The sequence below is a fragment of the Schistocerca piceifrons genome, chromosome 7, assembly GCF_021461385.2.
Source record: "Schistocerca piceifrons isolate TAMUIC-IGC-003096 chromosome 7, iqSchPice1.1, whole genome shotgun sequence".
Classification (NCBI taxonomy): Eukaryota; Metazoa; Arthropoda; class Insecta; order Orthoptera; family Acrididae; genus Schistocerca; species Schistocerca piceifrons.
In genome coordinates this window covers 113,983,666-114,010,922 of record NC_060144.1, presented here as the reverse complement: position 1 = coordinate 114,010,922, position 27,257 = coordinate 113,983,666, and the positions used below count along the sequence as shown (strand labels likewise).

The following is a 27,257-nucleotide window of genomic DNA, read 5'->3' as shown; positions in this document are numbered from 1 at the left end:
TCTTGCACCAGTGCCACTCGGCGCTCCTGATGTGTACTAGGGGTTTGAAGATGTGCAGCGATACGTCGACCGAGAGCATCCCAGACGTGCTCGATGGGTTTTAGGTCTGGAGAACAGGCTGGCCACTCCATTCGCCTGATATCTTCTGTTTCAAGGTACTCCTTTTCAAGGTACTCCTCCACGATGGCAGATCGGTGAGGCCGTGTGTTATCATCCATCTGGAGGAAAGTGGGACCTACTGCACCACTGAAAAGGCGGACATACAGACGTCCCGGTACACCTGACCTGTTACAGTTCCTCTGTCAAAGACATGCAGGGACGTACGTGCACCAATCATAATCCCACCCTACACCATCAAAGCACCACCTCCAATAGGTCCCTTTCAAGGACATTAAGGGGTTGGTATCTGGTTTCTGGTTCACGTCAGATGAAAACCCGGAGCGAATCACTGTTCAGACTATACCTGGACTTGTCCGTGAACATAAACTGGGACCACTGTTCTAATGACCATGTACTGCATTCTTGACACCAGGCTTTTCGGGCTCTCCTGTGACCAGGGGTCAATGGAATGCACCTTGCAGATCTCCAGGCGAATAAACCATGTCTGTTCAGTCGTCTGTAGACTGTGTGTCTGGAGACAACTGTTCCAGTGGCTGCGGTAAGGTCCCGAGCAAGGCTGCCTGCAGTACCCCGTGGCCGTCTGCGGGCATTGATGGTGAGATATCGGTCTTCTTGTGGTGTTGTACAGTGTCGGCGTCCCTTACTGTAGCTCCTGGACACGTTTGCTGTCTGCTTGAATCGTTGCCATAATGTTGAGACCACATTTTGTAGGAAACGGAGGGCCCGTGCTACGACCTACTGTGTTTGACCAGCCTCCAGTCGCCCTAGTATTCTACCCCTAATAACGTCATCAATATGTGTTCTTTGAGCCATTTTAAACACACAGTCACCATTAGCACGTCTGAAAACGTCTGCACACTTACTCGCTGCACCGTACTCTGACATGCACCAACACACCTCTGCGTATGTGGATTGCAGCCAGCGCCACCGTGCGACGACCGCAGGTCAAATGCACCGCATGGTCATACCCCCATGTGATTTAAACCCGCAAACCGCCCACCAGGGTTGTTTCACCATGTATCAGCACTATCCTTAATTTATGAGCGTGAGTGTAGTTCGTTTCTATAAAGCCGTCGGCGCGCGGACGTCAACGTTGGTCGGGCCGAGTGCAATGCGCTGGTAACCGCTCAGAAACGATGCGACTCGTGCATACGATACGTGGGTGTGGTATACGTTCCAGGGGCAGTTGAAGGCTGTAGCTGGCTCGCAAATCGCACTATTTACGAAATGGATGGGCGCAAAATTCCTATGGTAGCTCTATTAAAACGCATATTTCCTCCCTTGACCATATACTAGTTATGTTGTTCTGTCTCTAGTACACATAAATAAAAACTTCAATATCTATTGACATGTTATAAGGCAAAAGGAAAGTTAGTAAGGACATCGGCATGTAAAAGTGGCCTTACAAATAGTACGATGCAAATTTACAACATTTCTCCACATAAGATAAAAATTATTTAACCATCCTCACTTTTCAGTGAAACCTAGACGCCATAACTGTTCCTACTCAGTAGCAGAATCATTACAACACGTGAAATACAATACTTGAACCAGGAAAGTGCCAAACATTTTACTGCAAATAGTGAAATAAAGCCGGTCGAACAAACTTACACCACAGAAAGAGCCCACTTATATTTACATAACATCGAAGTTATAGAATATTCTTCTGTTAAGCTAGTAAGAAAGTATCAGAACTATTAGAGAAAGCGAAGGTCAGGAAAAAAATTAGTTCCAAGTAACGCATCTCATGTCCCAGTTCTTCCCTGCGTCTTTACTCATTACGCTATATCGACCATAAGTAATTTATAATCTTTTGTGCATCTTACCACTTCCTGAAAGCTTTAGTTGGAGATACGTTATTAACTGACATTTAATTATAACAAATTGCGCTAATAACAATGCGTTTTTGATAGATCCTCAATTTTCCGTTACCTTGAAAGGGCATACTTTCATATTACGCAAGTTACAATAATTCTTTAACCATCAACATGACGTTTCCCGTTGCAACAAATCGCATAACTAATTACGGATTTTCAGGAGATCTGAAATTTTTTGGTGCTTAGAAACACTGTGTATACACTCATGGGCTTCAACTCAAAGACAACATGGCGTCTCGCGACTCTGCACTGTAGAAACATCCGACGTAGGTGGCGTTGCTCCATCTCATTGCTCAACTTTCAGAGACACGTTCAGAATATCCGACATGCTAGATATAATGCTGCACGTTCGGAAAGACGCCCCAAACGTGCTTTTTTCACGCTATGACGTCAGAAACTCGGCACGCTCAACGCTCAGCGTTCGAGCGCACGATTCGTGTACCGACGGCGTAAGGCATACCCGGTACACTTGTCGAAGTCTGTGACGACCTAAGATGTGGTGTACTAACGCGGCGCGCGCTGGTGGCGAAGATTACAGATGTGTCCGAGTCGTGTCTTCCGGTAGGTAGTGCACTTCTCTCAAAATCATGCCGAAATCAGGAGCTCAAGACTCAGTTTCATATTCTACTCCCCTCTAACCTTCTAATGAGCTCTTTCCAGAAATGCAAAGGGAGAAACGTCAGATCACAATCATTTCTGAAGGAAAGCTGGTGTGTGTGCAAGGCTCAGATACAGGCTTCCCGGCGGGAAATTTGGTTAGGAGTCTAGCTCTGTGGTTCTGCTGCTAGTCTGACGCGCGGCGATTTCCCATGGGTTTCCCATCGCAGAATTCCAGCCTTAAGCGAACACTGGGAGCACGGCAGAGCGGGCAGAGGGAAGGGCGATTGTCACACCTAGTAAAAAAATTCGCATTCGTCTGCAAACAAAGTTCACATGGATCAAATAAGACTGGGATTCCTTCAAGCCATATCATTTCTGCACAAACCAACTATCGTCAGCCATAAGACATAACGGTAAATGAAGTCCAGATCTATTACACAGATTCCAAACAGAAATTAGAAGAATATGCAATACTTTTAGCCCCCCAAGAACGCGCTAATGAAGTCCAGTCCAGTCCATCATAAGTACTTTAACTGTTTTAGTTAACATAAGTGAAATATCACGTTAGACGAATAAGTACAGGAAAGTGGGGGAATAGCGCGCAATTAAGCAAAAATGATTATTTTGATACATTCATTACACGTAATCAAAAACAAACCAGGCCGAGGAAAGCTGTAGTTTCTCTACTTCTACTGTACTACATCAGTTTAAGTGTAAAAAACAGCACTGGAAATGTCACCAAGATGCGACTGCTCTCTATTCTCCACCCTATGGGATATTTGTCGCCAGTGATTGGGAAATTGAGGAGGGAAGCTTATATTAAATACTAGCGGAGAAACCCGGCTTTACCCAGGTATTTATTTACAAATGCACACGCAGCGTCTGGCATTGTGCTTAATGTTTATGACGTCATATAAGTATGTGTTGTACAGTGCTATAATATTGTAGGTACATTAACCGACATACATGGATACTGAAACTTCCTGGCAGATTAAAACTGTGTGCCCGACCGAGACTCGAGCTCGGGACCTTTGCCTTTCGCGGGCAAGTGCTCTACCAACTGAGCTACCGAAGCACGACTCACGCCCGGTACTCACAGCTTTACTTCTGCCAGTACCTCGTCCCCTACCTTCCTTAGTAAAGCTGTGAGTACCGGGCGTGAGTCGTGCTTCGGTAGCTCAGTTGGTAGAGCACTTGCCCGCGAAAGGCAAAGGTCCCGAGTTCGAGTCTCGGTCGGGCACGCAGTTTTAATCTGCCAGGAAGTTTCATATCAGCGCACACTCCGCTGCAGAGTGAAAATCTCATTCTGGATACATGGATACTGTTTGCAAATGTGTTGCGAACGGAGTTAGTTCCAACGAAGTAATAAATTTAAACGTCATGCATGATGCAGCAGTTTCTCAGGCGTCTGACTGTTTATGAAGCCGAATTTCCTAAAGTGTGTGTCGTAGAATGATGTAATTTTGGATTTACATTCAGTGGTATATGTGCATACTGTCTGTAAAATGTGTCGCGAATACAGTTAGTATTAAATAAGTAATAAATTATAACGTCACGCCTCGTGCGGTTATTTTGACTGCTTGAACAATGCAGAAATGGTAAGCGATAAACATTTTTCCTTTCATAATGTTGTAGGGGTTGTTAGCGAGAAATTTTTTTTTTGTAAAGGTTTCAATGTAGAGTCTTGTACCAAGGGAGCAAAGGAGAGGATGTTGTTATGGGTGGACGGTATCCTCTTTCTATAACACAAATGCACACGTGGATTAATACGATTCTTTATTTACATGAACATTTACTTAACTGGTCTAGAGTCCATGTGTTGTGGTACAAGCTCATCAGTAATAGTCCTCTTGGAGACAATATTAGTAATCTTGCTATTACAATCTTCAGTCTCACTGCTGGTAAGTATACGTCCCGCTATAGGCTGTAAACTAGTCGCTATGTACTGTCGTGGTCTGTGACGTGAACTGAGCCTGCTCTACATATGGACTGACAGACGCCAAACTGGAAGAGTGAGTCAGTGAGGCAGAATTCGCCTAAATACGTGCTGTCGAGAGGGCGTTGGCGGCCTGTTGCTTGTCGGTGTGTATGTGGCCTCTCTCATTATAGACACTCTTCATCTAGCTCCTACTTTCGATCTTTGCGTTACGTCTTTGCCATCCGCTGTGCTGGCGACAGCTTACGCCAGCGCATTCAAATTATGTGTAAAGTTTGTCGCAAGTAGGTAATGGCCTTGCCGCAGAGGAGACACCGGTTCCCGTCGGATTGCCGAGGTTGGGCGCTGTCGGGCGTGGCCGGCGCTTTGATGGGTGGCCGTCCTGGACGCCGTGTGCTGTTGCCATTTTTCGGGGTGCACTCGGCTTCGTGATGCCGGTTGGGGAGCTGCTCGACCGAATAGAAGGGAGAACCGATAGAGGTACTCAAGGTACCCTCCGCCACACACCGTCAGGTGGCTTGCGGAGTATGGATGTAGATGTAGATGCAGGTTTAAAACTGCGTTACAGGAAGTAGGAAATTTATAGTCCAGTTAGTTGTTGTGTGCATTATGTATTACCTACGTGTAACAGAAAACTTAGGCAAATGAAAGAAAAAAAGCAGCAGAAAATTGGAGCCATCTGAAGCTACCAGAATAAAAGAAAATTTTAAAATAGGTAATATTAATTACCACATATTATATGTAGGAATCAAAAGAAGATAAATGAAAGGTACAGAAATATAAAATGAGCACATGAGAGATTACGGTGCGCCACTGCCTGAGTACCTGACGGGGAAAGAATAGCCCCACAATCGGCTTATTACTGTACACTGATGTGACAAAGTGATGGAGTACCTCCTATTATTGTCTTGGACGTCCTTTCTCCCGGCGTAGTGGAGCAACTCGAGGTGGTATGAACTCAACAAGTCGCTGGGAGTCCTCTGCACAAACGTTGAGCCGTGCTGTCTCTATAGCTGTCCGTGATTATAAAACTGCTGTCTGTCAGTGCAGGATGTATTTTGGACGAACTGACCTCTCGATTATGTCCCATAAATGTATGACGGGAAGCATGACGGGCGATCTGGATGATCCGCTCAAGCTGATCACTATGTTCTTCAAACCAATGGCGAACAACTGTTGCCCTGAGACATGGCGCTCTGTCATCCGTAACACAGAGCCATTTCGACCTTAATGATCTGTTCAGTTGCATCAGAGAAACCAGTCCATTCCGGGTAAACGCAGCCCACACACCTATAGAGCCAGCACCACCTTGCACGGTTCCTCGTTGACAACTTGGGTCCATGGCTCCGTGGGGTCTGCGCCACACTCGAACCCTACCATCACCTGTTACCAAGTGAAATCTGGACTAAAATGACCATGCCACGATCTTCCAGTGGTCTAGGGTCCAAGAGAGGCACTGCAGATGATATCACGGTGTGTTAGCAAAGCCATTTGCTTCGGTCGTCTCCTGCCATCGCCTATTAACGCTAAATTTCGCAGCGCTGTCCTATCGCAGACGTTCGTCGTACTTCTCACATTGATTCCTGTGTTTATTTCGTGCAGTGCTGCTTGTCTGTTACCACTGACAATTCTACACGAACGCAGCTGCTCTTGATCGTTAAGTCAACGCCGTCGGTCACTGCGTTATCCGTTCCGAGAGACAATGCCTAATATTTGGCTTTCTAGGAACACTCTAGAGGCTGTGGAACTCGGAATATTGACCAAGTCCGAAAGGGGATGTCTGACGCATCTAGCTCCATTTACCATTCCGCGTTCAAAGTCTATTAATTCTCGTCGCGCGGCCATAATCACATCGGAAACATTTTCACATGAATCGCCTGAATACAAATAACAGCTCCGCCAGTCCACTGTCCCTCCCCTTTTATAACTTGTGTGTGCACTGCTACTGCTTTCTGTATATGTGCATATCTCTGTCCCATGAGTCATTGTATGTACAACTCATCTTCAGTAATGGCCCTACGTTTTTCTTTACAGACGCTGCAATACGAGGGCCTGCACTTCCGCTAAAGGTACGTACTACTTAAATCTACATCTAGGATAAAATTAATATTATAGCCTGATGAGGCAAAATACTATCGCCATCAGTTTTTAAGCGTATTGGTCCACGAAATACGGTGGTGATTCTACGTCTCATGGATTCGACACAAGTCCTTGGTAGGTTTCCGGAGGTGTGTAGTACCACACGTCTACGCACAGATCACGCAGTTGAAGTACGTTACTGTCCTGTGGTTTATGGACTTAGCTGGCGTTCGCAAGCGTCCAAGATGTATCCATCGGGGGAATCTGGTGGCCAAGAGTTCGACGTGAGTGTACTATCATGCTCTTAAAACCACTGTAGCACAGGTCCGCCCTTCTTATAACGATAATTACCATGCTGGAAGACGCCATCGCCGTTGGCGAAGACATCGGGCATGCAGATGGTCTGCAGTAATGTCCAGCTAGTCCATGGCTGTCATGGTGCCTTCGATTACTACCACAGGTCCCGCGGAAGCTAGGTGAATGTCCCACATAGCATAGTACTGAGCCCATCAGCTTGCATCAGTGGCACCTGTTTTGAGCTGCCGCCATCCAATCTCAATGAATCCAAGTCCACTGGCATCATAGCTGACTATCATATTGGGTCACCCTGGAAATTCTTAGGGATCGTCTGCTGCGCCCATGATCAGTGTGCGCTGAACTATGCTTCGAAATACTTCTGTTTGTACCTGCACTGTTCTCCGTCGTGAGCTACTGACCAGACCGCCACCTATGCTGCTTTAAAGAGCGAAAACGCTCGATCTCCAGATTTGTGAAGAGACGTGGATGGCCTACAACTTTTTCACCATCCTTGAAACACTTTCCAGCAGGAAGCGAAAAGCCGACCATTTTCCCCTTTCCGCGATGCTCATTCCCAGGCGCTGGGCCATAACAATCTGCTCTTTGTCTCAAAGTCGCTTACGTCAGCGGATTTCCCCACTTGCTGCCCACGTAATTGCTAGAATAATCCCAATTCGTCACTTCTCCACTTCCCTCACCGCGTCATGTTCCAGCAGCGTCACCAGGTGCTGTTGAATCTCGCGGTGTGCAGTGGTCGTGTTATGGAACATCGTTCCGCTGGGAAATTAGTCTCTGAAGTAAGTAGCTACTCACCTTTAAAAACCTTCTCACGTCTCCGGACAATGTAATATCGATGTACTACTGTGGTTCTGATAACTTTTTGTTCCGTTACGGGCTCCAGAAAACGTTTAGTTGTTCATAAATATTGGCCACTAAAACATGAAATTCAGTATGCACTTCCGCTGTATATGGATCTGTAGCGGAAGGCAACACATAGCAATAGAAAAATATGTAACACTGTGCAACACACTGTTAGTTATCCATAAGCCTCAGTATGTTATGCAGTACATGAGAAACAGTTTTAGCCCCTATTTTTGTACTAATGAGATTGCGGCATGGCGACTGTTTGGCAATAAAAATATGAAGTTACAGCTATAGAATGGCTCTGAGCACTATGGGACTTAACTGCTGAGGTCATCAGTCCCCTAGAACTTAGAACTAGTTAAACCTAACTAACCTAAGGACATCACACACATCGATGCCCGAGGCAGGATTCGAACCTGCGACCGTAGCGGTCTCGCGGTTCCAGACTGCAGCGCCTAGAACCGCACGGCCACTTCAGCCGGCTTACAGCTATAGAATTGAAAGTTACTTTAAATAGAAGATTTTTTTGTTCGAACCACATAGATAATAATCTCTGTAAGGAAACAAATCACCCGTGGCAGTTCATCTTTTTTTTTCACAGACGGAACATAACTGGGAGAATATGAATCGTCAGACGCAAGAATGTTACCAGTAGATGGATGAAATTTAATGATCGCTCTAAAGTTAATTTGATCCTGTATAGAAGTTCTGTAACAAAAGTGCCCGAGAAGCGAACCAAACTACAATTTAACTATGTCTGGTCGGATCTGTTTACCTTGCAGCTGATTAATCTTTCTTTAAATAGCACGAACTTCAGTGGAAACTGCTTATCCCTGACATAAAGTGTCTTCTCAAACAACAGTTCATCCTCAGCAAAAACTCCTGACACCTAAAAGCACCAGAGTACTCCTCACCCCCCCCCCCCACCCCCCTAGAGTGTGCCAACTCATTTTCTAAGAACCTTAAGCCAACCAAGTGTGCCCACTGCGCTTAGCCCGAACATTCATTGACGTCTAGTAATCAACAGTGTTTCTCCGTATTCCAAGAAGAATCGCAGCGGTATTACTGGCTAATGGGGCCCCAACCCCTTGTTAATAAACCATTTGCAAGTAAGTACAGGTGATCACATTATTTTGCCTATCCCCCGTACGTTCTACGAATGTATTCCGTTTGAAGGCTAGAGAACACAGAAAATTCAGCAAAAACTCGTTGTTATTGATACAATATGTATTAAAATGACGGGAAACGTCAGATTGTATTGTTCTTTAGAAGATTTGTTGTAATCGTTAAGTGTAATGTAGTTAAGTAGTGTATTGGATAGAGACGAGTAGTTACGAAGTAATGTGTGGCTGGCTGAATTCTCGCTATTTCCAATTTTTTTAATCCCCTTCGCGTTTTCTAAAAGGTTCGGGGACGTTTTTATTAATTTAAAAGAAGTATATTCAATATTTTGGAAATATAGCGCTGGCTCTCTCAGGAGTCAATTTGTTCGATTTTGTGGAATTGCCAAGGAGCATGCACCAGCGAATTGCAAGATTGCTTTCATATGTCACTACACGATTCGATCGCAATTCAGTATTTATGTATTCATCCAAAAAACATTCTAGATTATGGGATACATAATTCTTCAATAAATACCGTTTTATGGTTTTGTACTCACGCACGCACGCACGCACGCACACACACACACACACACACACACACACACACTTACATGTTTAACAGTAATAGTGCAGTGAATAAATGATTTTTTTCTGGCTTTGTGTACAAGAGATAGCACTAAATGCAGTAGGATATTTTGTACCTTCCAGTTTCAAGGTTTGTAGTTCACATTTTCTGAAAACTCTGTTACGTAATGGAAAGGGTGACCAAGTAAGAATGAACTTTGGGTTCCACTACAGACTGAGGGAAATTATTACACAGTTTTTATCTTGTGTTGAAAAGTTTTTAAATTTGTATCGTACTATTTTTAACGGAACGTTTAAGAGATGGTATCCTTACATACCGAAGATGGAACTTTCCTTTTTGTCTTATAACATATTCGTCTATATTGAAGTTTTTGTTTAGGGAATGAGCAAAAAGTTACCGGAATTTCTTAATTTCACGGACTTTATACATCAGATTTTCAAAACTTTTTTTAATCTTGCTGGTACACATGTTCTTGATAACTGTTCGCATTTTCAGCTGTCTTGCTTATTCAGTTTGTTGTTGACAGGCGAAAAGGTTAACCACGTTTTCGAGTGCTCGGCAAAATTTTAGTTACCAAGAAGATGGACCAAAGAATGTGGATTAAATTTTCCTTTAAAAATTGAATAAAGTGCAGCACCACATTCGAAATGTTGACTGTGGTTTTGGCGAATCTACACTCCTGGAAATTGAAATAAGAACACCGTGAATTCATTGTCCCAGGAAGGGGAAACTTTATTGACACATTCCTGGGGTCAGATACATCACATGATCACACTGACAGAACCACAGGCACATAGACACAGGCAACAGAGCATGCACAATGTCGGCACTAGTACAGTATATATCCACCTTTCGCAGCAATGCAGGCTGCTATTCTTCCATGGAGACGATCGTAGAGATGCTGGATGTAGTCCTGTGGAACGGCTTGCCATGCCATTTCCACCTGGCGCCTCAGTTGGACCAGTGTTCGTGCTGGACGTGCAGACCGCGTGAGACGACGCTTCATCCAGTCCCAAACATGCTCAATGGGGGACAGATCCGGAGATCTTGCTGGCCAGGGTAGTTGACTTACACCTTCTAGAGCACGTTGGGTGGCACGGGATACATGCGGACGTGCATTGTCCTGTTGGAACAGCAAGTTCCCTTGCCGGTCTAGGAATGGTAGAACGATGGGTTCGATGACGGTTTGGATGTACCGTGCACTATTCAGTGTCCCCTCGACGATCACCAGTGGTGTACGGCCAGTGTAGGAGATCGCTCCCCACACCATGATGCCGGGTGTTGGCCCTGTGTGCCTCGGTCGTGTGTAGTCCTGATTGTGGCGCTCACCTGCACGGCGCCAAACACGCATACGACCATCATTGGCACCAAGGCAGAAGCGACTCTCATCGCTGAAGACGACACGTCTCCATTCGTCCCTCCATTCACGCCTGTCGCGACACCACCGGAGGCGGGCTGCACGATGTTGGGGCGTGAGCGGAAGACGGCCTAACGGTGTGCGGGACCGTAGCCCAGCTTCATGGAGACGGTTGCGAATGGTCCTCGCCGATACCCCAGGAGCAACAGTGTCCCTAATTTGCTGGGAATTGGCGGTGCGGTCCCCTACGGCACTGCGTAGGATCCTACGGTCTTGGCGTGCATCCGTGCGTCGCTGCGGTCCGGTCCCAGGTCGACGGGCACGTGCACCTTCCGCCGACCACTGGCGACAACATCGATGTACTGTGGAGACCTCACGCCCCACGTGTTGAGCAATTCGGCGGTACGTCCACCCGGCCTCCCGCATGCCCACTATACGCCCTCGCTCAAAGTCCGTCAACTGCACATACGGTTCACGTCCACGCTGTCGCGGCATGCTACCAGTGTTAAAGACTGCGATGGAGCTCCGTATGCCACGGCAAACTGGCTGACACTGACGGCGGCGGTGCACAAATGCTGCGCAGCTAGCGCCATTCGACGGCCAACACCGCGGTTCCTGGTGTGTCCGCTGTGCCGTGCGTGTGATCATTGCTTGTACAGCCCTCTCGCAGTGTCCGGAGCAAGTATGGTGGGTCTGACACACCGGTGTCAATGTGTTCTTTTTTCCATTTCCAGGAGTGTACAATGAGTAAGACAAGAGTTTACGACTGGTATAAACATTTCAAAGCGGGACGAGGGCGCGTTAAAAACGACGACCGTCACAGACGCCATAGCACATCAGTTACTGACAACAGAGGAAGTTAAGTAAATAGTACTAGAAAATCGCCGAATCACCATCAGAGAGGTTGCAGATAATGTCGGCATGCTCTTTGGCTTATGCCGAGCAATTTTATTCGTATATTTTGGGCATGAAACGTGTAGCAGCAAAGTTTGTTACGAAATTGTCGAGTTTCGACCAAAAACGACTTCGCGAAAACATCACCCAGGAATTGCTGAATGAAGTTGACAAAGATCCAGAACTTCTAAAGAAGGTTATAACAGGTGACGAAACGTGGATATACGGGTATGACGTTGAAATTAAGGCTCAATCGTCACAATGGAGCCAAGACCGACAAAAATTCCCCTCCCGCCGGAGGTTCGAGTCCTACCTCGGGAATGAGTGTGTGTGTGTTGATCTTGGCATAAGTTAGTTTGAGTTAGTTTAAATAGTGTCGAAGTCTAGGGATCGATGACCTCAGCAGTTTGGTCCCTTAGCGAGTCACACGCATTTGAACATTTGAAAAAAATTCGACAACTTCGATCACATGTGGACGTTCTTCTCACTGTTCTTTTCGATTTATATGGGATAGTGCATCACGAGTCCCTGCCTTATGGTCGTAATGTCGATAAGGAATTCTACTTGCTTCAAGCAATCCGAAGAAAAAGACCAGAAATGTGGCAAAACCGCAAGTGGGAACTGCATCACGATGATGCTCCCTCTCACGCCACGGCGCTTGTTCGCTATTTTTTAGCAAAAAACAAAACCGTTATGTTGCCTCACCCACCGGACATGGCCGTCTGCAATTCCTCTCAATTCTCGAGGCCGAAGAGAACCATGACAGGACGTAATTTGGCCGCCATTTATGAGACAGAAACAGAATCGCTGCAGGAGCTGAACACCAAACGAAAAGTGAGTTCCAGATGCGCCTCCAAGATTGGAAAAAGAGCTGGCAGAAGTGAGTTACATGTGAGGGGCATTCCTTTAAATGGTATAAAGCTGATGATGATGAATAAATATACGAAGGCAGTTCAATAACTAATGCAACACATTTTTTTTCTCGGCAAATTTTGGTTGAAAAAACCGGAAATTTCTTGTGGAATATTTTCAAACATTCCCGCTTCGTCTCGTATAGTTTCATTGACTTGCGACAGGTGGCAGCGCTGTTAAAATGGCGTCTGTAACGGATGTGCGTTGCAAACAACGGGCAGTGATTGAGTTTCTTTTGGCGGAAAACCAGGGCATCTCAGATATTCATAGGCACTTGCAGAATGTCTACGGTGACCTGGCAGTGGACAAAAGCACGGTGAGTCGTTGGGCAAAGCGTGTGTCATCATCGCAGCAAGGTCAAGCAAGACTGTCTGATCTCCCGCGTGCGGGCCGGCCGTGCACAGCTGTGACTCCTGCAATGGCGGAGCGTGCGAACACACTCGTTCGAGATGATCGACGGATCGCCATCAAACAACTCAGTGCTCAACTTGACATCTCTGTTGGTAGTGCTGTCACAATTGTTCACCAGTTGGGATATTCAAAGGTTTGTTCCCGCTGGGTCCCTCGTTGTCTAACCGAACACCATAAAGAGCAAAGGAGAACCATCTGTGCGGAATTGCTTGCTCGTCATGTGGCTGAGGGTGACAATTTCTTGTCAAAGATTGTTACAGGCGATGAAACATGGGTTCATCACTTCGAACCTGAAACAAAACTGCAATCAATGGAGTGGCGCCACACCCACTCCCCTACCAAGAAAAAGTTTAAAGCCATACCCTCAGCCGGTAAAGTCATGGTTACAGTCTTCTGGGACGCTGAAGGGGTTATTCTGTTCGATGTCCTTCCCCATGGTCAAACGATCAACTCTGAAGTGTATTGTGCTACTCTTCAGAAATTGAAGAAACGACTTCAGCGTGTTCGTAGGCACAAAACTCTGAACGAACTTCTCCTTCTTCATGACAACGCAAGACCTCACACAAGTCTTCGCACCCGAGAGGAGCTCACAAAACTTCAGTGGACTGTTCTTCCTCATGCACCCTACAGCCCCGATCTCGCACCGTCGGATTTCCATATGTTTGGCCCAATGAAGGACGCAATCCGTGGGAGGCACTTCGCGGATGATGAAGAAGTTATTGATGCAGTACGACGTTGGCTCCGACATCGACCAGTGGAATGGTACCGTGCAGGCATACAGGCCCTCATTTCAAGGTGGCGTAGGGCCGTAGCATTGAATGGAGATTACGTTGAAAAATAGTGTTGTGTAGCTAAAAGATTGGGGAATAACCTGGTGTATTTCAATGCTGAATAAAACAACCCCTGTTTCAGAAAAAAAAATGTGTTGTATTACTTATTGAACTGCCCTCGTACTTTAAGAAAAACAAGAATCCCCGTTAGTTTTTTATTTCACCTCGTACATGTACTATAGACAGGACAACATGATTGGCATTGGACGTGGGAGGAAATGTGTGATTTAGCAGAACTAACGTAGGAAATATACTCCTGTTCATTTCTGTAAAAAAACTGTGTGATTTGCGAGTAAGATAAAGCCTACAACTTTCCATCGCTGCGGTCGCAATTTTAACGTCCCCGTCAACCTCTGCGTCAGTTCCCTCCTCTCGTGTGAGGACGGCTGTGACTAATGTGCGAGGTGCGAGGCTGAAGCGAAAACATAACAGCCGTACGTACACAACTGTACTCAACAGAGGGCGATATGATTTTCGCCGGAGGAGAAACCTATCAGGCAACAAAAAACGCCGAAGAATACGTAACGTCAAGTTTACTTCGTGTTAACCTACGTTGAAAGGAATACAGCGATGAGTTAGTGGAAGATTCTAAGCAGTTCTGAGAACTGCGAGGTCACCACGCGGCATGCTTCCGGAAGCGACTGTACCGCGCCGCGCCGGCCCGTATGGAATCCGGACCGATCGGCCTTTCCACCAGTCGCTCGGTTATTTTCGCCGCAAGAGCGAAAAAGCCCGGCGCCGAACAATGGCCAATAAGAAACGGCGGCGGAGTGAAAAGCAGTTAAAGTTTTCAGTAAAATATTATATCACATTCGGCGGCCGCGGGGCTGCCCCGTTAAGATCGCATCTCGGCCACCGCCTCCGCCGCCCCCGCACCGCCCCCCCCCCCCCCCCCCCGGTGAGTCTCGTTCTTGCGCGGATGTTCGGCATTAAAACTCAGCAGGCTGAAAACTTGTTTCGCGTCCGGCGGTCTCGAAACCCACACTTTTTCCTTTTTTGTTCACAGTCGTTTAGAGCTCGTCTGTACGGACTGCGTGTTTTTAGAACAGGCTGTTTTATAGGCTTGCTGTTGGAATAAGGTCGTACTGTTCGCAACGAATCAGCGACGAGGTTGCTTTCGTTTTTCAACGCACCGCCAAGTGCTGTACCTTGCTAGACTCATTTGACGATATGAACCGCAGGCTAATAAAAGTAACAGCTTGGCAGGCTCGGAAGATTCGAAGCAAAAGAACAAATTTTCCGACAAGACATTGCAGGTAGTGTGAAAGTTGTCAGCAACCGTCCTACATAACTTAGTTCTCGGCAGTATGGCTCCACCCGTCTGCGTTGAGAGGGAGCACTCGTAAGACAGTTCAAAAAAGTTGGGTTGACTTGAGGCAGGAGACCAAACTGCGAGGTCATTGGTCTCATCACAGTAGGGAAGGAAGTCGGCAGTGCCCTTTCAAAGGAACCATCCCAGTATTTGCCTGAAGCGATTTAGGGAAATCACGGAAAACCTAAATCAGGATGGCCGCACGCGGGATTGAACCGTCGTCCTCCCGAATGCGAGTCCAGTGTGCTAACCACTGCGCCACCTCGTTCGATGCAGCACAAGAAAACCATTGACCATCCAGAACTGCACATTCACCAGGCCAGGGTCGTATCTAGGATTTGCAAACCGCTAGGTTTAACCTGTGTTCCGTATCCTGCAAGGGGGAAATGTGTGACAACTAACACGCAAAAATTGAGTTTTAGAACGATTTTAGAATTAAAAGCAATCCTGCAATTACATTTTAGTATTTAATCGTACAGCATTTTACTGTAAAATTTAGGGTACAATAAATGGCTTAAGTATAAAAAAACGAAAAATTATGTTATTAAAATATACAACACGATTTATAAAAATAGCATATGGCAACTATAAACAAACGTGTTTTTCTTGAAATTTTCCCGGCGGATGGAATGTTCCGTCCCTCTTCGATACTGCATCTGGAATATTATTAACTGTTGTACCGATGTTTCGACTGACAGCCTTCCCCCATTCGCTCGGTCTGTCGCTTTCTTGAAAGATTTTTAAGTCTCTTTACACTGTGGAGTAAACATATGTGTGTAAAGTGCTTTAAAAATCTTTCAAGCGACGCGTCTTGAGAACAGTTGAATCGTTGTAACCCGAAATATCAGTACAAGAGTTAACAATTTTCGGAATGCCTTCCCAAGGAATGATGAAATAAACAGTGGTCGCGCGGTTCCAGACTGACGGCCCAGAATCTCTCGGCCACACCGGCCGGCAATATTCAGTACATGGTTAAAAAAATTCCATTCGTCTCTGTTTATATAGGCCTAGTAAATATGTGAGCAAATGCAAGCATCGTGAAGCAGTGTGTATGTCTGCCGAATTTCAACAGCTGTATTGTATGATGCTGTATAAATATCGACAACTGATTAATGAGAAAAAGAAGTTTCATTTAATGTATCTCAGAGTACATGATGCTATTTCAGATATTTCTGTGCGGGTATTCATCGCTGAATTTTGTAACTCTTGTCTCTTTTCGTCCCCACATAATACATTTTAAGTGTGTGTCGATCTTATAACATTTTCTGCTGCTGGCAAAACATGTCATTCTGTACACACTTTTAGGAACTCTATACCTCAAAAAATCAGAAAGTATCAATACTTAGGTACTCTACTGAAACAGCAGAAAGGAATTCAAAATATGTAACTGAATATCCACACGATAATTATAATTTACAGGAATTTGGGTAGCCAAGACTACAGAGCCAAGTGCGAGTAGCCAGTCGGAAGTATGTAGACTTAGGGTTCCTTATACATGTTAAAACACATCGTGTAGCATGAACTGTCACTCTAGAACCATTAAAAGTCTAGAAAATAACGTTTTAAAGAAACCTGGACTGAGCAGGATTCGAAGTCACGACCTTTAAAACTCTACCCCTGTGCTACAAAGCCACATTATTAATTCTGTAGTGTTCATATACTTTTACTTTCATGGAGGGGATGTATCAGTAAAAATGTTATTCGGTAAATTTTTATTTCGTTGTGTAGGCATTAAAGCATATAGAAATAAACTGATTGTTCAATACACAAAGAAACCAAACGAGCTTTCTAACAGTTTCTTCATTTCTTAGGAAAACGAGCGTCATATTTATCCATCTTCAGTTCGGTTTTTGCACCCAACAGCGGAGCAACCAGGCATTCCTCTTGACTGTCCTTGATGATTTTGTAAGTCATATTATCAGTGACGGTCAGTAAACCACTTTAAATAAAAATTTTGCCTCTAAAATTGCTGCGAAGTTCTAAAAGTATCGTCATAGATCCGATCAACAGAGTGACTGTAAGGTAATTTACGTAAATATAACCGACAGAGAACATGCAAAAGTCCTTCAACATTACCGTATTACAAGCTGTACATAATTGTACAATGGAATTGGCGTTCGAAGCGTTGAAGAGAACCAACGGTACAGAATCACACACTGTATTTATTTACACTCGTGCCAAGTCAGCGACAGTTTGGTAAAAACATGGCGTCCTCGGCTCTTAACCAATCATGGACGCTATCACCATTCGCCACTCTCTCTCTCTCTATATAGGCTCTCTCGGTCGCAAGAGGAGCAACTGACATCTCGCGGCGGAACCGCTGAACTAGGGGAGTCAGCACACTTCCTCTTCTATTCGCCATGTTCACACACTGACTCCCAAACTTCGACCATAGATACCGGTAGACTGGCCTTGCTGTGCAGAAGCTACAGGGCTGGTGTGGCTCCAACATAAACACGTGACTGTTGGCAAAACGTGGCGGGATTTCAAATCTGCGGTCTGCCATCCTATGTTTTCCCCGACAAAACGCTGAGTACAGCCATAAGCGCAAAACGAAACAACCATGTTTTGCCAACATTCACGTGACCTCAGCCCAGAGGTGTTGGAGCCACGAAAATGACGTCAGGGCCAGTCTATTATATTTATGGTCGAAGCTCCCAAACAAAATCGACCACACGTACACGCAAGCTGGGACTTGATTGAAATGCAGAACACGGAGAATTATTTTCCGGAAAAATCATGACGGATGCCGAGACTTGCTGTTATCAATAAGCACCTACCACAAAACAACAGCCCCAAGAAGGAATTTTCTGACAGTTTCACACGGTTGTGTGAATGTTCTGTGCGTGAAACTCAAGTGGGAGTAGACTGTGTAGAATACCTGAAGCACTGACACCCATCACCTTTCCTCAATTTTTTATTTTATTTTATTTTTTATTAATCCAGTCTCGAAACTTTTTGGACTGACGGGGCGCACCAATCAAGCAAATTTTTCCTACGTTTAATTCCAATACAGTACCTTTCCAGATAATCACACGTGAAATGGAATCTTTCATTATCGTTATTGACTACTGATGTGCACCTACACTTCACACGAATGAAGCGACTAAAAACATCTTCATAATTTAGTTGGTTTAAGGTATCACTTTCAGTAATGAGCAAATTCACAATACTGAGCCTGTGGTCTAACATAGAGTTTCGAAGTCTCCTTTTGTTGAACTTTGAGGATAGTGCCGTTTTCCACAGTTGTTTGTGATCATACAGTATCTGATCAAAAGTATCAGGACACCCATTTGTGGACATTAATATGGCGTCTGTCCATCCTTCGCCTTTATAAGCCCTTGAACATGCTAGGGGAACTTTCAATTACGTGCCTGAATGCGTGTAGAGGAATGGTACTCTATTTTCCCTCAAGAACCAAAAGTAGAGAAGGTAGAGATGTTGGAAGCTGTGGCCTGGAGCGGCAGGCCAGTCCGTTCCAGGAATGATATTGTCCACAAAACATTGCCTCACAGATACTGCTTTATGACCCGAGTACACTTTCATGCAAGTACAAATAATCATGGTCTGCGAAATGTTGCTCTACTGTAGGCAGTGCACAGTGCTGTATAATGTGTTCATATCACTCCAAATTTATCATTTTCTTAAGCTCAATACGGGTACCACACTCTAACCGTAACACAACCACCTTTGTACTTCACTTTTAGCACTACACATGTTGGCAGGACGTTCTCCAGGCATTCGCCAAACCCAAACCCTTCCGTCGTGTGAACTGCAGCTGGCCACGTCACTGCAGGCTAGCTGTACCAGCTGAACGGCCAGTGTTGTCCAAGTTAAATGTGCCGGTAAAGCTGTTGTCCCGTATTATCAAAATGGCTCTGAGCACTATGGGACTCAACTAAATGGTTCAAATGGCTCTGAGCACTATGGGACTCAACTGCTGAGGTCATTAGTCCCCTAGAACTTAGAACTAGTTAAACCTAACTAACCTAAGGACATCACAAACATCCATGCCCAAGGCAGGATTCGAACCTGCGACCGTAGCGGTCTTGCGGTTCCAGACTACAGCGCCTAGAACCGCACGACCACTTCGGCCGGTCCCGCATTATCGCTAAGTCCATGTGCGAGTAAAGCAGAGCACATAACGTACCCTTATTATCGTACCTGACAGTACTAGAGACAGCTTGGCTGCAGTCCCACGCCATACGGAAATCCAATGAGTTTCCAGCAAACGTGCAATAACACATAATGCAATGTTTACATCAGGTTTATTCTTATGGTTAATTGATTATAGATGGAGTCAATCTCGTTATGCTAAGGAAGCCAACGCAACGGAAATGTGAAGGCTATATTTTGCGTTTGTTGTTTCCTTTGCTTGATCGAAACGAGAAGGAACAGCACAATCGTAGCAAGCAGTGCCACTGCGAACTGCGTGTTGTTCCATGTTCTGAATCGTAATCAGTCAAAAAATCATAACTTAAATTTGTGCTTTTTACTTCATTGGAAAACCGATGTTGACTGAGAGTCAGTCCTGGACTCCAGTTACGCGACTGTATAACTGGAATGAAATGATCCTTTGTGTGGTCACCAGCATGGATTGCGGAAACACTATGCCATGCAAAACTCACACTCTTTACACATGATATCCTTACGAGTTACGAATCGAAATAACAGGATCGATGCGGAGTCACTAGACTTTCGGAAAATATTTCGATACCTACTACCGAGAATACCGTAGTATTATCTATCGAATCAGTTTTGCAACGATAGGAAAACGCAGAACCATGCCCTGGATGGATCCTCATGCTTAACAGATTTTCTTGTGTCCCAGTCTAATGCTGTCCGGTTCAAATGGTTCAAATGGCTCTGAGCACTATGGGTCTTAACTTCTGAGGTAATCAGTCCCCTAGAACTTTGAACTACTTAAACCTAACTAACCTAAGGACTTCACAAACATCCATGCCCGAGGCAGGATTCGAACCTGCGACCGTAGCAGTCGCGCGGATCCAGACTGTAGCGCCTAGAACCGCTCGGCCAGCCCGGCCGGCTAATGCTGTCTGGATGTGCTTGTTCACAGCATACTTTTACTGGCTTAGCAGATAGGATTAGTAGTAACCTCAGCATTTCGCAAACGAAATTGTTGTGTCTATGAGGAAGTGGTATTCAAAAAGAGTAGTGATATTTAGTCAGACGAGACAAAATAACTACCTGGTGCCAAGTTTTCTAACGAGCTCGTAGTGTTGACATAATAAAAGTTGTAGGTCTCACGAAATTTCTAAAGTCGTAGCTCCTGATTACATGATTAATGAAACACAACTGGAGCCAGTAGTTCCGTGTAAATATTTACTATGATACAATGTTTGAAGTAGAACGATCAAATAGTTGTGGTTAAAGCAAATGAATGTTTTGGATTCATGTTGGATACTGGGAAACTAGAGACTCTTAAAATAGATGTGTAGCCTACACTAGAGTAATGCTCTAGTGATTGGGATTCATTTCAATTTTTGACAAAAAACGTTTGGAGAGTACACAAAAGAAAAAGCGAAGGGAGGCAACGCGAATGAATACAGCTGTTTTTGATTCGCAGGACAGTAAACCAAATATACCGTAAAATGTGAATTAGCATACGCTTGCAGTTAGTTGTTTGATATATCGCGAAAATTTCTTAGAAAAATATGAAAACCGATGTGACGCCTCAAAATTTCTCGGCAATGTTAATGCTCTACAAGTTTTTCGGTTTGCAGCAAACCTAAAACATGTAACCGAAATAAGATCCGATTTTCAGAAGGCAATTAACGAAAATTATTCGCGTCATCGCACATCGATATCGTGAAAATATATAAGCAGTCATGGAACTGTTAGAAAGCTTAATAAATGTTGCTATGAAAACGTTGCACTTTGCAATGACTTCAAGAATATAAATGAGACGCAGAAACAGGAAGGCATCTTACGGCTTGACGTCTTGATGACATGGATTGTGTTTAGATACGACAATTCGTTTATTCATCATCACGTTGCATAGAGCTTTGCCAGGACTTCCCCAATCTTTTTTTTTTTTTTTATATCATTCGTATTACACTTCAGGAGTCTCATTCGTCCAAAAGTATTTACGTTATGGCGATCGAAAGTTCTTGTCGTCTTCCCACGGCTTTCTGTCTCTGACAGAAAAGACGTTTAATTGTTTCGTTTTTCTGTCACTACGTTCTGCCATCAAACAAAGCAGAACTTAGACTGAAGTAAATTCTCTTATACTGTTTCTTTAGTAACACTTAACTTAAAACGTGAACTCGACGATGAATTAGCAAGAGGACATTCTGCACCATCGTTATTAAAGTAATTGTTTAAACCTGAATGTTGCTAATATACCGTTCTTAGAGTGCAAATATGAAATATCAGCTTACAGCGCACTAGCTCTCTCTAGCCCTACTTGTCATTGTGGGTATATTTATGTAATTTCGTGGCGCAAATATCCTATTTAGTACAATTAGGCAAATCAGTTTCTCAATTAATATCCTTCCACAAATATTTTCAATAATTCGTTTTCTTGCAGGATTCAAACCGCAGAAAGCGAAGTTCACCGTACCAACATCGACTTGTCCGATGAAGTGACATTTTGTTTGCTAGGTTCTGATTCAGCTGTGTAAGGCCTCTACATTTCTGTATTCCGTTTCAGTTGTGGTGACGGTTCTGAAAGACAAGAGGCTATTACTTAGGCCAAGAGCACCCTCCACAACCCCCCTCCCTCCCACCCCACACACACACAACAATTGAAGGAAGATTTAATGTCCCGTTGATGACGAGGTGATCAGTCACGAAGCACACGCTAAAACTGGGAAGGAAATCGGTCTGGCTTTGAAATAAATAGAACCATCCAGTCCTTTGCCTCAAGCGATTTAGGAAAACGAAGCAAGCCAAAACCTGATTAGCGGTATGCCATTGGGAGCTAGGTCAGGTTAATGGTGCCATTTTTCTGGTCCATAAGACTAGAACGCTATCTGACAGAGGAGAGAGTCACCGAAGAATTACAACACCTACGAAAAGTCTTGCGGAGGAATGGGGACCCGCAACGGGAAAATGTGCGGGCGTTGCATTCAAAATTAATAAGACTGCAGGAGATGTTTGAGACTGTGAGAGGAAAAGGAAAGCTAAGAATTGTTTACCCGTCTTACGCTAGCGCACTCTAAAGACAGGTAAGAGGCAGAAGGGAAGATCCAAGAAAGATGATGATGATAAGGTCCCATACTCCGAGGAGAGTAGGGGACGACGCGGGAGACCCGCACCGCCGCACTAGGCAAGGTCCTACCGGAGGTGGTTTGCCATTGCCTTCCTCTGACCGTAATGGGAATGACAATGATGATAACGACACAATAACACTAAGTCATCTCGAGGCAGGAAAAATCCATGATCCCGGCGGGAATCGAACCCAGGACCCCGTGCACGGGAACCGAGAACGGTACCGCAAGACCACGAGCTGCGGGCCGGTCAAAGGAAGAGGTGGGCGATTCGTTACAGGTTCATTTAGTGGGCCTGAAAGACTCACGGAGACAGCGAACTCTAGTGGAAGACGTTACAAGACAGGCGTTCTGCGTCACACTGACGTTTACTGTAAAATTTCCAGGTTGCTACGGTAGAAGAGTGAACCGATGTTCAAGGTGACAAGTCATGGGATAGCGGTGTGCACATATACAGACGACAGTGGTATCGCATACACACGGAAGTGCATTGGCGAAGCTGTCATTTTTACTCAGGTGAGTCACGTGAAAAGTTCTCCGGCGTGATTGTCGTCGCACGACGGGAGTTTACAGACTTTGAAGGCGAAATGGTAGTTGGAGCTAAACGCGTAGGACAGCCCATTTCGAAAATCGTCAGGGAACATAATATTCCGAGATCCAAAGTGCCAAGTGTGTTCCGAGAATACCAGATTTTATGTATCGCCTCTCAGCACGGACGACGCAGTGGCCGACGCCCGTACTTAACGACCGAGAGCAGCGGCGTTTGCGTATAGGTGTCAGTGCTAACAGACAAGCAAAGTTGCGTAAAACAACAGCAGAAATCAATGTGGGACGCACGACGAAAATATCCTCTAGAACGGAGGGGCGAAATTTGGCGTTAATGGGCTATGGCAGCAGACAACCGACGCGAGTGCCTTTGCTAACAGAACCATATCGCCTGCAGCGCCTCTCCTGGGCATGTGACCATTTGGTTGGACCCTAGACGACTGGAAAACTATGGCCTGGTCAGGTCAGTCCCGATTTCAATTCGTAAGAGCTCATGGTAGGGTTCGAATGTGGCACAGATCCCACGAAGCCATGGACCATGATTGTCAACAAGACACTGTGCAAACTGTTGGTGGGTACGTAATGGTGTGGGCTGTGTTTATATGAAATGTATTGGGTCCTCTGTTCCAAATAAACCGATCGTTGAGTAGAACTGGTTATGTTCAGCTATCTGGAGACAATTCGCAGCCGTTTATGGACCTCTTTTTCCCAAACAACGATGGAATATTTATGGATGACAATGCGCCCGTCTGAGGGCCACATTTGTTCGCGATTGGTCTGAAGAACATTCTGGACAATTCGAGCTAGTGATTTGATCATCGAAATCGATCTGCATGAGTTCCATACATTTATGGGACATAATCTAGAGGGCAGAACGTACACAAAACATTGCACCGGCAACCGTTTTGGAGATGTTGACGTCTAGAGAGGCAACGTGGCTCAATATTTCAGCACGGGACTTCCAGCAACTTGTTGAGTGCCACGTCAGGTTGCTACATTACGCCGGGCAAAAGGAGGACCGACGCGATGTTAGGAGGTATCTGGTGATGCTTGCCACCTCAGTGTATTGTCTCCTACGTATGTCTCACAAGAAGACCATAAAACTGAAATAAGAGATTGGAGTTCAGGCGAAAGCTTACCAACAGTCGTTCTACCCACGGGTAATTCGCAACTGGAACAGGAAATGATGTAACTGTCAGAGGTACACAACTTCATGGTGGCTTGTGGAGTACCGATGAACAAGTACATTGAGAGAGCGATAGACTCTTACAGAAATACGGCATCCAGTATATTTTGCTCTCATCAACAAAGGCAAAAATTCTTTCTAATGTTAAAGATGATCTAGGTCCCCTAAAAAACGGAAGTGTACTGCATTCGGTGGTCCGTCAGGGACCTGATCCCGCGACTTGCCGATTTCCAGATAAGTGTTTTGTCACTAGACCTCCAAGATCGACAAGAAAAAGTAATAAACGACCACGGAAGTTTCAATTTAAGGAACGCTTGGGACCCAGCATTCATTTATTAAGATCGTGCTCGCCCGCAATCTCATCCATCACAACTGAATAACGCGAAGAGAATGTGTATTTCACTGAATAACTGTGTGGGCTCCGAGAGACAAACTAGCATCACTACATCTACCTCTAAACTCCGCAAGCCAGCTCATGGTGTATGGCGGAGGGTACATTTTGTATCAGTGTCACTTCACCCTGTTTATGTTCCAATCGCGAATGGTCCGTGGGAAGAACGATTGTTGTTAAGGGTCTGTGTGGGCTCGAATCTCTTTGATTTAATCTTCGTGGTCTTTGCGCGAGATATTCGTGGGAGAAAACAATATATTAGCTGACTCTTGAAGGAAAGAACGCTCTCGAATCTTGAACAGTAAACTTTATCGTGATGCGTTACGGTTCTCTTGGAGCGCCTACCACTGTAGTCGGCTGAGCGTCTTCATGGCGCTTTCACGCTCACTGAATTTGTAACGAAACGTGTGGCTCCTCTTTGGATGTCCTCTATTTCCTGTGTCAGTTCCCCAGCAATATTCAAATAAGGGCGGACGAGTGTTTTGTGAGTTACTTCCTTCGTTGATGGACTAAATTTCTATACTGTGGATTCATGCAGTGAACCTCAGTCCGGCATCTGCCTTACCCGCTATCAATTTTATGTGGTCGTTCCAGTTTAACGTGCTCTGCACGTACACTCCTAGATATTTTATGTAAGTAACTCCTTCCAGTGACTGTTCTGCAATCGTGTAATCATACAATACAGGGCCTTTCAGTCTGTGTATCCGACATACTCTATGTGATCAAAAGTATCCGGACACCCCCAAAAACATAAGTTTTCATATTAGGTGCATTGTGCTGCCATCTGCTGCCAGGTACACCATATCAGAGACCTCAGTATCCATTAGACATCATGAAAGAGTAGAATAGGGCGCTCCAAGGAACTCACGGACTTCGAATGTGGTCAGGTGATTGGGGTTCACTTCTCTGTACGCGAGATTTCCACACTCTTAAACATTCCTAGGTCTACTGTTTCCGATGTGATAGTGAAATGAAAACGTGAAGGGACACGTACAGCACAAAACCGTACAGGCAGACCGACCTTGTCTGTTGACTGAGAGAGACAGCCGACAGTTGAAGAGGATCGTAATGCGTAATAGGCAGACATCTATCCAGACCATCACACAGGAATTCCAGACTGCATCAGCATCCACTGCAAATACTATGACAGTTATGCGGGAGGTGAGAAAACTTGGACTTCATGGTCGAGCTGCTGCTCATAAGCCACACATCACGCCGGTAAATGCCAAACGACGCCTCGCTTCGTGTAAGGAGCGGAAACATTGGACGATTGAATAGTGGGAAAACGTTGTGTGGAGTGACGAATCACGGTACACAGTGTGGCGATCCGATGGCAGGGTGTGAGTATGGCGAATGCCCGGTGAATGTCAACTGCCAGCGTGTGTAGTGCCAACAGTAGAATTCGGAAGCGGTGGTGTTATGGTGTGGTCGTAGTTTTCATGGAGGGGTCTTGCACCCCTTGTGGTGTTGCGTGGCACTATCACAGCACAGGCTTACATCGATGTTTTAAGCACCTTCTTGCTTCCCACTGTTGAAGAGCAATTTGGGGATGGCGACTGCATCTTTCAACACGATCGAGCTCCTGTTCATAATGCACAGCCTGTAGCGGAGTGGTTACACGACAGTAACATCCCTGTAATGGGCTGGGCTGCACAGAGTGCTAACCTGAATCCTATGGAACACCTTTGAGATGTTTTGGAACGCCGACTTCGTGCCAGGCCTCACCGGCCGACATCGATACCTGCCCTCAGTGCAGCACTCCGTGAAGAATGGGCCGCCATTCCCCAAGAAACCTTCCAGCACCTGATTGGACGTATGCCTGCGAGAGTGGAAGCTGTCATCAAGGCTATATGGCTGGGCCAACGCAATACTGAATTCCAACATTACCGGTGGAGGACACCACGAACTTGTAAGTCATTTTCAGCCAGGTGTCCGGATACTTTTTATCACATAGTTAGTGTACGTTTCATATGTTTATTCTGAAGATCAACTGCCACTTCCTGTACCAAGCGCCGATTCTCTGCAGGTTTTCCTGCATTAACAAATTTCTAGCGTTGCGACTTTATCTGGGAAAAGTCCCTTAAAACTTTCGACGATACCTACTAGTTCGTTTATACGTATTTTGAAAAATAATTGTCCCATAACATTGCGCTGGGGCACGCCCGAAGTTTCTTTTACGTCTGAAGACTTCTCTCCGTTGATCACGGTAGCCTCTTCGGTCCAATGACGCGGCTGATCGTATATACTATACGCTCGTATTTTGTTCATTAGACGGCAGTGTGGAACTGCATCAAAAGGTTTTAGCATAGTCAGTCTCGGCCATAGGCGACTCCAACAATACTTCACAGTATTATTGCAGTCCAGACAGCGAACAGGCCTATGCATCGTAAATCAGCTCGCAGGATCTGAAGAAGTAAGTCGCTCTCGGAAATATCGTTAGTGCAGAAAAACTGAATCAAGACCTCTGCTGGAAACTAGAAAATCATCATACCGCGGAAACCTGAGGGATGACAGACCAAACGTGGTTGGTCCAATGGGTATCTGGACCGCTGACCTCAAGTATGCGATTTCAGTGTCCTACCAACGCGCCTTCTCGTTCGGCCACAACTCTGGACGTGGCAGTGAGAGTTCACACCTGCAAGTCAGTGCCCGGGACGAAAACTGGACCTTCCTGCACGGATCATGACCAGCGAGCAGACCACGTCCGGAGTCTAGAGGTCTGCG

The 27,257-nt window shown here is 45.4% G+C and overlaps 1 protein-coding gene and 1 non-coding gene across 2 annotated transcripts in view; both read left to right on the top strand.

Moving 5' to 3' along the window:
* Positions 1-27,257, top strand: part of LOC124804668 (semaphorin-2A-like) — a 1,059,692-nt gene that overhangs the window by 307,258 nt on the left and 725,177 nt on the right. Inside the window, exon 3 of the mRNA XM_047264910.1 lies at positions 6,568-6,602. The gene's annotated coding sequence lies outside the window, so the exon portion shown is untranslated. The remainder of the gene's footprint in view (positions 1-6,567; positions 6,603-27,257) is intronic.
* Trnas-cga lies at positions 3,765-3,841 on the top strand. The gene has a single exon. It is a non-coding gene; the product is annotated as a tRNA-Ser (tRNA).